Consider the following 10,759-nt stretch of genomic DNA (forward strand, 5'->3'; position numbering starts at 1 on the left):
GAATGCTCGACTTTAGCTAAGTGTCTGTGTAGGACCAGAGGCGCTGGTCAAGAAGACCAGAGGTGTTGGAAGTAGACTTCTCCATTTTCGCTAAGTACCATGAAGAACCAGAGAACCGATGGACGGATTACTTAGAATTTCTCTAAGTATAGATATTGTCACAGAGGCTTTGGTATCGCAACCAGAAGCTCTGGTAAAGGCGAGTAGAAGAACCAGAGGACCGATGGACGGATTGCTTAGAATCTCTCTAAGTATAGAGGATGCCATAGAGGCTCTGGTCTCGCAACCAGAAGCTCTGGTAAAGACGAGTAGAAGGACCAGAGGACCGATGGATGGATTACTTAGATTTCCTCTAAGTATAGATAATGCAACAGAGGCTCTGATCTCGCAACCAGAAGCTCTGGTAAGGGAGAGCAGAAGAACCCGAGGATCGATGGACGGATGGCTTAATGTTTTTCTAAGTGTAGGAGTTGAACCAGAGGCTCTAGTCTTGTTACCAGAAGCTCTGGTAAATGCACTATGAGGAACCAGAGGCTCTGCTTTGTTACCAGAGGCTCTGCTTTGTTACCAGAGGCTCTGGTAAGTGCTTCAGGAGGAACCAGAGGATCGATGGATGAAAGATCAATAATTATCCTAAGTACGAGGGTTAAAGCCAGTGATTGGTAAAGATAGGATTCCATTGGATTATCAGAAAACCTATGGATAAGGAGTCTTTCTCTAAGGACTTTAGTACAACCAGAAGCTCTGGTCTCACGACCAGAAGCTCTGGTAGTGTAACCAGAGGTGTTGTCCAGAGGATCCAGCATGATTGTCATGACTTAGTTTTGTTTAGAAACTTCTATTCTATCACTAAGTTCTTGCTAGAGGATGCACTTTAGTAATTAAGATTGTTCATGTAACAGATCTCTACGATGTCTTCTGATCCGATTGAATACTCCGCTGATGAATCCAGTTATGTAGTTGGTCGCTCTGGAAGGAACTCAACCCGCAACGAAGAAATTGACCCGTACATGCAAGACACAACATCAAGTGACGCAGCGGCCACGCCCCAAGTATCTTACCTAACCCCAACGGAGTCGGTACCTGATGTTCCGCCATGAACCCATCATGGCCCAAGAATCATAGTCACGCCTAGAAAGAGTGTCCCACTACCGCAGCGGGTGACGTTCGAGAACTCTCATAGGGTGGTAGGGGAGTCATCCCGACCCCATGTAGGGAGTAGAATGACTCAAATCGTGACCGGCATACCTCGAAAGTTAGATAAAGGCCCTTCCCATCTTCTCTTCTCCACAACCTTCCCTTCTGCTTGTCGATTCTTATTTCGTTATGTTACTTCGGCCGCATCCACAGTTAGGGAAAAGGTGTTGGGGTTCATAACAATTACAAATTCTCTGATAGATGGTTTCAAACCCCAGATATATCTCCCCACCTTCCTGGATTCCGATGAAATATAATGTTCAGCAAATCGAGAGTATTCAATAAACTTCTCAGTGTACTCTCGAACTGTTTCGTTTCCCTGTTCCAACTTTAGAAAGTCTTCTTCCATTTGTCGTGCAGCTGTCTTAGGGCAAAACTGATTCTTGAATCGATCCACAAAGTTTGTCCTGGATAATGTCTGTAAGACATCGGTTCTGGCCAACGATTAAATTTCCCACCAAAATAGAGCATTTGACTTTAACACTGATACAGCAAACCAGACTTTATCTGTTTTCGGACATCTTATGATGTTGAACACAGACTCAATCTCTTTGATTCAGCACATAGCTTTCACTAGATCTCTTTCCCCATAAAAAGTTGGTGGTTTGCATGCCAAGAACATCTTGATATCTTCTTCTTTGTTGTGAGTGACCGGAACAAAGAGATGAACTTCCACTCTTTCCGTTTCCACCCCAGCCGGTATTCTCATAATGGATGTCAAAGTTTCCCTTAACTTTCCCATTTCCTCCTCCAGCATATCTCTGGTTACATATTCTGGGTGTGGCATTGATCTTTCCTGAACATTCCCAGAATGGGATTCTTCATGTTAAGAGTATACTTCAGTTCGACCCCTTCCCTGTGACTGACTTCTCCCCCTGTCTCGTCCTCTTGTTCTTCCACGACCTCTATTTCCAGAAGTACTTGTTGGAAGATTAACAAGTGATTCTTCTTTTTCCTCAGACTCTGGACGAGCCGTTCATTCCGATCTACGAGTTCGGCTAGACATTTGCAGATTTTAGTGTTAATAATCACGCATTCACATTCCCAAATATAATGAAGTATTCAAGTTTAGATATGTACCTATAAATTCATAATTACACTGGCCAAATTTAATTAAAATTTACTTACACACTGTTCTTTGAACTCGTCATATTTATTTCCAATGGTACTAAATATGTCCGGGACCCTTAACATGCAATGAAACAGTTTAAGTCTAGGTATCATGCTGTTAAATCCCTCAAACTTAGGCTCTGATACAACTTTCTGTAACACCCCATTCCACACATTGCATGTAACATATACTTCATACACAAGAAATACATGTTTATACACCACATAGGTCCCTTAGTACAAGAATCTACCATTACAGAATACATGGTCCAAAAATTCAAAATACAATTCTTGCACTATTTCATGTTCAGCTAACAAAACTTTATATAACATGGCCAAATCTTCTATCAAATATGCACCTAGGAAAATATCAGAATTTTCCTTTCCCTTTACCGTCTGAACCTCCTGCAATACACATTTAAAATCACAAAACGAGGGTTAGACCGAAAGGTCCAGCGAGTTACCCTTTTTATGTTATTGCAGGGTGAAAATCACCAAAACTTTTATGTAAAACAACTTTTCATATATATATAACAAATATATAAACATGTAAGAACATATTACCAGTACCTTTTCACTTTTCAAGCCAAACTCTTTGCTTTCAAATAATACATCAAAACCCCAAATAAGTTGTACTAAACACGTATATCATAATGCCACTTTAAACCTTTTCAATTAAACAAGGTTTATTCAAAGTTTTAGGCCAAACATGTTATTTCCTTCTCAATAACATCCAGACTATGATTTCCAATAAGAACCTGATCCTAAACCTTTAAATCACAAAGATAGAAAAGATTCCAGACCATTATAATCTTAAAGGATATAATAGTAAGAGTTATATCACATAACATACATACAAATGCCACCCTTATATCCAAAGGTACACCTCTCCTTGATATGCCACCCTTATCCCATGGTACACCTCTTCATGATATGTCACTCTTATTTCCTCATTAAAACATTTCATAAAATAATTCCATATTGAACAGACTGCAGTCATAAATGTTCCAATGGAATATCATTAGCTCAAAATCATTTTTATCAAAATTTCTATTTCTTTAAAAGAATCAATAAAATGATAAGTCAACACATAATCCGGTCAAACCTTGGCCGGATTACTAATCCGGACAACACTTCTCATTGTGTCTGATTTAACACTTCGATTAATTCTCAAAACTTTGTCCGGATTACTAATTCGGACATCACTATTCAAGACTTGTCCGATTTACAAGTTAACCGATCACCTTTTAGTCATATTCATACTTCTCCGTTAAAATCACTTAACATAAATTCAAAGTCATAAACCGCTCAATACCTAAACCGGTTAATACATTGGTTGAATTACCCTTAAACCGGGTGAGACCATGTCCGGTTTATATCTAATCTGGTCAACCTTTGTCCGATTTAAGGCTACACCGGTTAACCCTTAGGCGATTTATCCTTAAACCGCTCACGCCTTGTCCGATTTAAGTATAAACCGGGTAACAACAGGTTTTCAAAATACAAATTAATCAAGCCAAAAGAATTACTTTACAATTGAAATTAAAATGTTAAACCACTCACCTTATGCAAATTTGAGAGGAAGATTGAGTCCATTCTTCAAAATCCAGTTAAGACAAGAAATTCGATCAACAACGACTTCTAAGTCGCATAACTTTTCTCTCAATTTTGGCAAGAAAAAGATGATGGAGGCTAGACCCTCCTTATATACTTTTTCCCAAATAGGAAAGTCGGCTGCTACAAGCAACCTTCACATGCATGCATACATCCCTAAGTATATGCATATTCACATAACCTCCCATGTATGCATTTTATATTATGCATACATCCATTCATACCATCATATATCCATGTATACACTCATGCACACATGCACATATTTATACATGCATTCATATGCATACATGCATAATTAATGTATATTAATATTCACATATCTACTGCATACTCATTTATGCACATAACTTTCACATACTAGCATGATTAATATAACAATTTATCATGCTGTCACATAATCATTTAACAATTAATTACACATTAATTACCTTGGGTGATAACCAGGATCCGGTTATCACAATTCGATAAGAGAAAAGACGAAATACGTTCATACCAGGCTTGTGGAGCTTGTTTATGTCCATACAGAGTTTTGTCTAAGAAATAGTGTCACACCCCGCTAAAGCGGAAACACAAGGCGCAACAGGTAAGTAGTTCATAACTCCAATCGATAGATAACACCATTAGCTTACATAATCCATGGAAATTTACAAATTCAATTTTGTTTTCTACTGTTAACAATAAAAACAACATTAAGTACAAAAAGAGGTTTCCATAAACTTGTGAACAGGTGTTATCGCATGAGATCTTCCAAAACTTCCATTCTTACTTAATTTCCTGAAAAGCATGAAACATAAAACAACGTCAACTACAAAGAGTTGGTGAGTTCACGGGTTTTCATATGCACAAAATTTTTACAATGCATAAATCACAACTTGCAAAGTTATACATAACATGCACAATATAAATGTAAATATCTCATCGATGCTTAGAAACTTGGGACGCTACAGAGCCTTACCAGACCAATGTGCCCCATTAGTTTACGAACTACCTTAAGTGGCCCGTTCACTCACTTAGGTACCACGGTTCGTATCAGTACTACTTCAGCGGTGGCCCTTTCGCACACATGAGTAGACTTATGAAAAACTTAGGTAATATGCACCCTTTTCTGGGTGGGACTGTCAACACAATAGCGGCTATCCACAAACACATCAATTTATCATTTATAGGTAGTGCCTTAACAATCAATTAAAAGTAGTGTACGGAAGGGGACTTTTTAAAATATCCTCTCAAGCACATCAATTTATCATTTATAGATAGTGCCTTAACAATCAATTTTTCATGATTTTCATAACTTTTGACTAAACAGTTCTTTAGTCCATTAGTTTTACAACTAAACAGTAAAGTTTGAATTCCTTCATGCTTTTCCCCCAATTAAAAAGAACTAAAAGTAGTAAAAGTGGGGCCGTGAAAACTCATAAGTTTGCAGATGAATATCCAAGGTTTTGATGAGACTCAGAACACCAATGTCCGCACTAATGTCCTTAACACCAGAAATCCAATAGTTTGATCACCCATCGGGTCTCAATAAAGATAAAGTAAAATTATATCTTATGTAATGCCAATAAGCTTTCAGGGGTTAAAGTTGATACCCTTTTTAATTGTTCGCAAAAAACCCAAGATTTATATAAAAGGTTTTTGCACAAAAAGTTACTATTTGGACAAAAATACAGATTCTATTCTTGGACTCTGGGTTTCACCAATCATTGTCAAAGGAACCTTCCAAAAATCATTTACTTTTAACTTTTATAACCACAAAAGTCACTGTTGTTAGACATCTTTTGTCCAATAGCATTATTTTTGCTCCTAATTTTATATTAAACATTTAAATGCTCAAAACTCAATATTTTTCAGTGAGACCCGAAATAGTAAAACAACAACTAATCAAAACAAACTCCAAATGAAATCAAATATTTTGGGTTGATATTAAAGAATACAGTCGACATGATTGTTAGAAGCAACCTGTCAGATTCAAAATGTCATTTTTAAATGGTTAAATACTACATGCAATGTGGTTTTACCCCATTTTCTTGAGTTCTAAGTTCATAGATCATAGATTATCATCATTTTGAATACATTTTCATATCTTTGATGAATAATCTCCCATTTTAGATTCTCCAGAAAATCTTTGAGCTCGAAGAGAAGAGAGAAATGTGAAAGAAACGAAAAACATTAATGAAAAGATACAAAGATAATAAAACTAATCTATTACCTTTTACTTCTATTACTTGAAGGTTTGAATGTTCTTCAAGATTTGTAGAATCTAAGAAGATTTTGGAAATTGGATTCGGCTGTGAGGAAGTCGAAAGGTTTAGAGAGAGAAAATGATACCAAATGAAGGTGAAGTGAAAGATTTTCAAAAGAAGTGGGGTTTTTATATGAGATTAAAGGGGCCGACCCATTCAAGGCCCAAACCACCTTATTTTTATTTTTATTTTTCTTATACAAATACATTCCAACTAAAATTAACATAAATATAATTTTATCAAATAAAAAAAGTCATTATTAAACCAAAATTCCAAATTTTGTAAAAATTATTTGCACATACAGTTAAGACTTTATATTTTTAAATTTGAATTCTATAATATCAACTTCTTTTATTTTAAGAGAATTTTTAATACATTTGGCATTACATAGGTTACTTTATCAGTTACTCGTTGGGGCAGGGTTTTCTGAACTATAATTTGGGAGCTAAGTCGATTGATTTCTAATCAATAAGGCTAAATCCAAATAAATTATAATCCTAAATATAAGAACCCTTTAAAGATGCTAACCTGATGTTCCGAAAATGACGGATGTCACAAATAGACATACTCTGGATGTGTGGATCTTTCAAACCCTGGAGGTTGTTGAACATAGACTTCCTCCTTCAGCTTACCATTCAAAAAGGCTGACTTGACATTTATTTCATAGACTCAGAATCCTTTATGTGCAGAGAAGGCTAAGAATAAGAGTATCTTCTTGCCTTGCTACTGGTGCAAAGGTCTCGTCATAGTCTATGCCTTCTTCTTGGCAATAGCCTTTTGTGACAAGCCTAGATTCATTTCTTACAACGATCCCATCCTCATCCTTCTTATTCTACAAAACCTATTTACACCCAATAGCAATTTTATCCATGAGTAAGGGCTCAAGAGTCCATACCTTGTTTCTTTCAAATTGTTGGAGCTCTTCTTGCATGGCATCAACCCAACTTGGGTATCGTAGGGCATCAAGAACTTTCTTTGGCTCTATCATACTTAAAAATTTTATCAATAAACATTCATGTGTCGTGGCAGGTCTTGTCTTCACACCACTTGAAGGTTCACCAATTATCTGGTGAAGAGGATGATCTTTTGTCCACCTTGCTATTGGGACTGAGACAGAGGTTGGGGTCATTTGATCATGTTCCAAAGATATATTTGGCATTTGGGTCATGGATGGTGAAGAGGGTTCTGCTTGCTCCCCCCGGATGATGGTATAGAGGAACCAGGTTCAGAAACAGAGATGCTATGCTCTATCTCTATAGGACTGGGCTTTGATCTAGAGCTTGTCTGCTCTGATTGTGGATTTGTATGATCACCAGAGGAAGCAGAGGTGTGTGAAGGACCAGAGATAGATGTGCTTGTAGTTTGTGGTTCTTCACTTACACGTGCAGACTCATCTCTGGGTACACGAACAGAGATGTCCTTATCATCGAAGAACTCTTCAAATAAAAGCTTGAGTTCCAATTCCCTTGACTTCATTTGAGAATTGGAAGTCGAGTTGTTAAGTTCGAGTCCAGAGCTGAGGTACTCTAAAGTCATAAGCTTTTCATCGTCGAATGAGACGTTGATGCTTTCCATGATAGTCTAGGTTTGTTGGTTGAAGACTCTGTAGGCCTTGGCTTGTGTAGAGTAACCAAGAAACTTGCCTTCATCGACCTTCTTATCAAACTTGCCAAGCTGATCACGATCATTTAGGATGAAGCATCTGCAACCAAAGATGTGTAAAAATTTAACATTAGGCTTCCTGTTGTTAATTAGTTCATAAGGCATCTTCATGTGACTCTTTACCACCATTGCTCTGTTTTGGATAAAGCAAGCGGTTGAAATGGCTTCTGCTTAAAAGTGGGTTGGAAGACTAGAGTCTGCTAGTATTGTTCTTGCAGCCTCAACCAATGTGCGATTCTTTCTTTCTACAACACCATTTTGTTGTGGTGTTCTTGCTGCAGAGAAGTTTTGAGATATGCCCTCTTTGTCTAAGTACGCATCAATTTTTGTGTTCTTAAACTAAATTCCATTGTCACTTCCCAGCTTCTGAATTTTGCTCTGTAAAAGAACTTCCATCTTTGTCGTTAGTTTAATCAGCAGCTCTGGGACATCTGATTTCTGCCTTACAAACTTAATCCAAGTATATCGTGAAAATTCATCAATTAGTACAAGGATATACTTTTTACCAGACAAGCTCTACACAGAGATTGGACCACATAGATCCACATGAAGCATATTCAGAGGTCTAACGCAGGACACATCTGTCTTTGTTTTGTGGAATGCTCTTTTGAGCTTTCCCATTTCGCAAGCAGGACAAAGATGGTCCTTCTTGAACTTTATGGCATGAAGTCCGTCAACCAGGTTGTTCCTTACAAGCTTCTCTATATTTTTGAAATTCCAATGAGACAGCTTGTGATGTCAGAGCCAAGCTTCTTCACACTTACTAGATACGAGACAGAGAGTCTCTAAGTTATCTCTTGGTGAGAAATTCATAAGGTATAGATTACCCTTACGTTTGGCTCTTAGCAACTCCTGACCTGATTCTGACATGATAGAACATGCTTCTTTTGGAACTTGACATTGTATTCAAAATCACATAGTTGACTTATGCTCAAAAGATTTTTAAGCATAGAGACATAACCAACCTTAGAGACAAAAACCTTACCTTGATGAAAATCTCTATATCCTATTATTTCTTCTTACATATTATCCCCAAATGTTACTTTACCTCCAACTTTCTCTTTGTATAAGGAGAGTAGCCTCTTGTTCTCGGTCATGTGTCTCGAGCATCCGGAGTCGAGATACCAAATGTGCACATGCGGCTTCTACAAAACAAATTATAGGGATTTAGGTACCCATTTCATAATGTGTCCTTGATGATTAGGATTAGGAGATTGGTTTTTAACTTGGGGAAAAGGTTTTGTCTCAGCACCTGAGTTACCAGACTTGAGAACTGGTTTGTCAGATATGGCTTTAGGAGTTTTCTTTCTCTTTTGGGTCTTCTTGGAATTTATCCTTGATGACCCAGAGAGAATGCAGTTGGGATTAGAAAATTGCTACTTTAACTTTTGCAGCAGAGGGAAACATTCGCAAGTATGAACACATTTTTGATGACAAAACGGTTTATTTGATTCATAAGACATTTTATTACAATCATTCCTAGCATTGTTGGTTCTAACAAACTTCCTATGTAGATCTGGTTGTTTAGACTTATTTGAATGAATCTGCTCTGTTTTCTTCTTATCCCTTCTTACTCCTTTGGCCTTCAGAGGCCTCTCTGAGACAGAGGAATTAAAATAGAGGCAGCAACGGATTTTCCTTTCTGTTCTGGAGTGAACTTAATTGGCTTTCTAGAAATAGGTTTAGAGCCCTTTGATGCAGAGGTAACATATTTAGTATTATTTGCCCTGTATTCAAACTTTGGAGATAATTTAGCTCTTGTTGACATGCTTACAAGGTCAGAACCTATGAGAATCTTTTTCTTCTGTTCTATTGCTGAACCAGATTTATTAGACTTCTCATTTGGAAATTTTGCAACTTCTGGTCCTGTTGCTATAATCTCTGTCTCAACTTGCTCTTTACTTGAGTCCACCTCTGACTCTGAGTGAGAGTCAATAAAATCCTTGTGTGAATTTCGAAGTGTGGAGGTAATATTAAGAACTTGAGATTCTCGTATGCATGAAATAGAGCCTTCATCCATCTTTTGTGTTGAAAAACTTAAAAAAGTATCCAAGGAATTACTCTCAAAAGAATTTGTATGACCTTTAGAAAGATAATTTAAGGCCTCAAGCAAATCTTGCTCGAAAATCTGTCTCACCATTTCAATGAAGTCATCCAATAATTTTGGATCCAGAGTTTTAATAAAGTTCTTTGTTGATGAACTCTAGATTTCATCTGGTTCAGGTTTAACAACATCACCATTTGTTTTAGGATGTTCAAGATTATTAGAGCCAAAACAAAAGATCTCATATGTCTTCTTTATGCTATTTAGATCAACCTATTGCATACTTTTTGAAGAATAAGAGATGTTTTCGAACTTTAACCTTTGAGTTTTGGCTCCATTCTGAAGTTTACATCTTTTGAAAGTTGAGGCTGTATGCAAAGATGGAAAATCTGGTTTTTGCTTTGCCCCTAACCTAAACACAGAATCTAGAGTGGATTTCTTCTTCCAGGTGAGGTCTAGGTTTGTATAACGTATCCCTGCTCTATCTTATTGAGAATTAATCCTTTTGTACACTTGCTGAGCATCTTGATATTGTTTAATCAAGAGCACTTTTCTTTGTAAGCTCTGGTGTAGAAATTCCCTATCCTTTTGAAAATAATTTTTCAGGACTTTAGAGTTTAGTCTATCATGTTCCTTTTCTAAAAGCTCTTTTTCCTTCTTTTGTATAGCCGCTTTTAGTTTAGAGCATTTTGATTTAAGAGTTATTTCAGTGGAACGTTTTATTTCCAAAAGTTTTTCATTTTCCACTGACAGTTCTTGTTTTTCTACAGTTAATAGCTCTGTCTCACGTTCAAAGAATGACTTTTCTTTTTCAAAAGACTTCTTTTTGGATTTTTCGACAAAGAGTTTTTGTTGTAGTTTTTAGAAATCGTTAGTTAAAGAAGAG

The sequence above is a fragment of the Cynara cardunculus genome (genome assembly GCF_001531365.2).
Source record: "Cynara cardunculus var. scolymus isolate 2C chromosome LG 2, CcrdV1, whole genome shotgun sequence".
Lineage (NCBI taxonomy): Eukaryota > Viridiplantae > Streptophyta > Magnoliopsida > Asterales > Asteraceae > Cynara > Cynara cardunculus.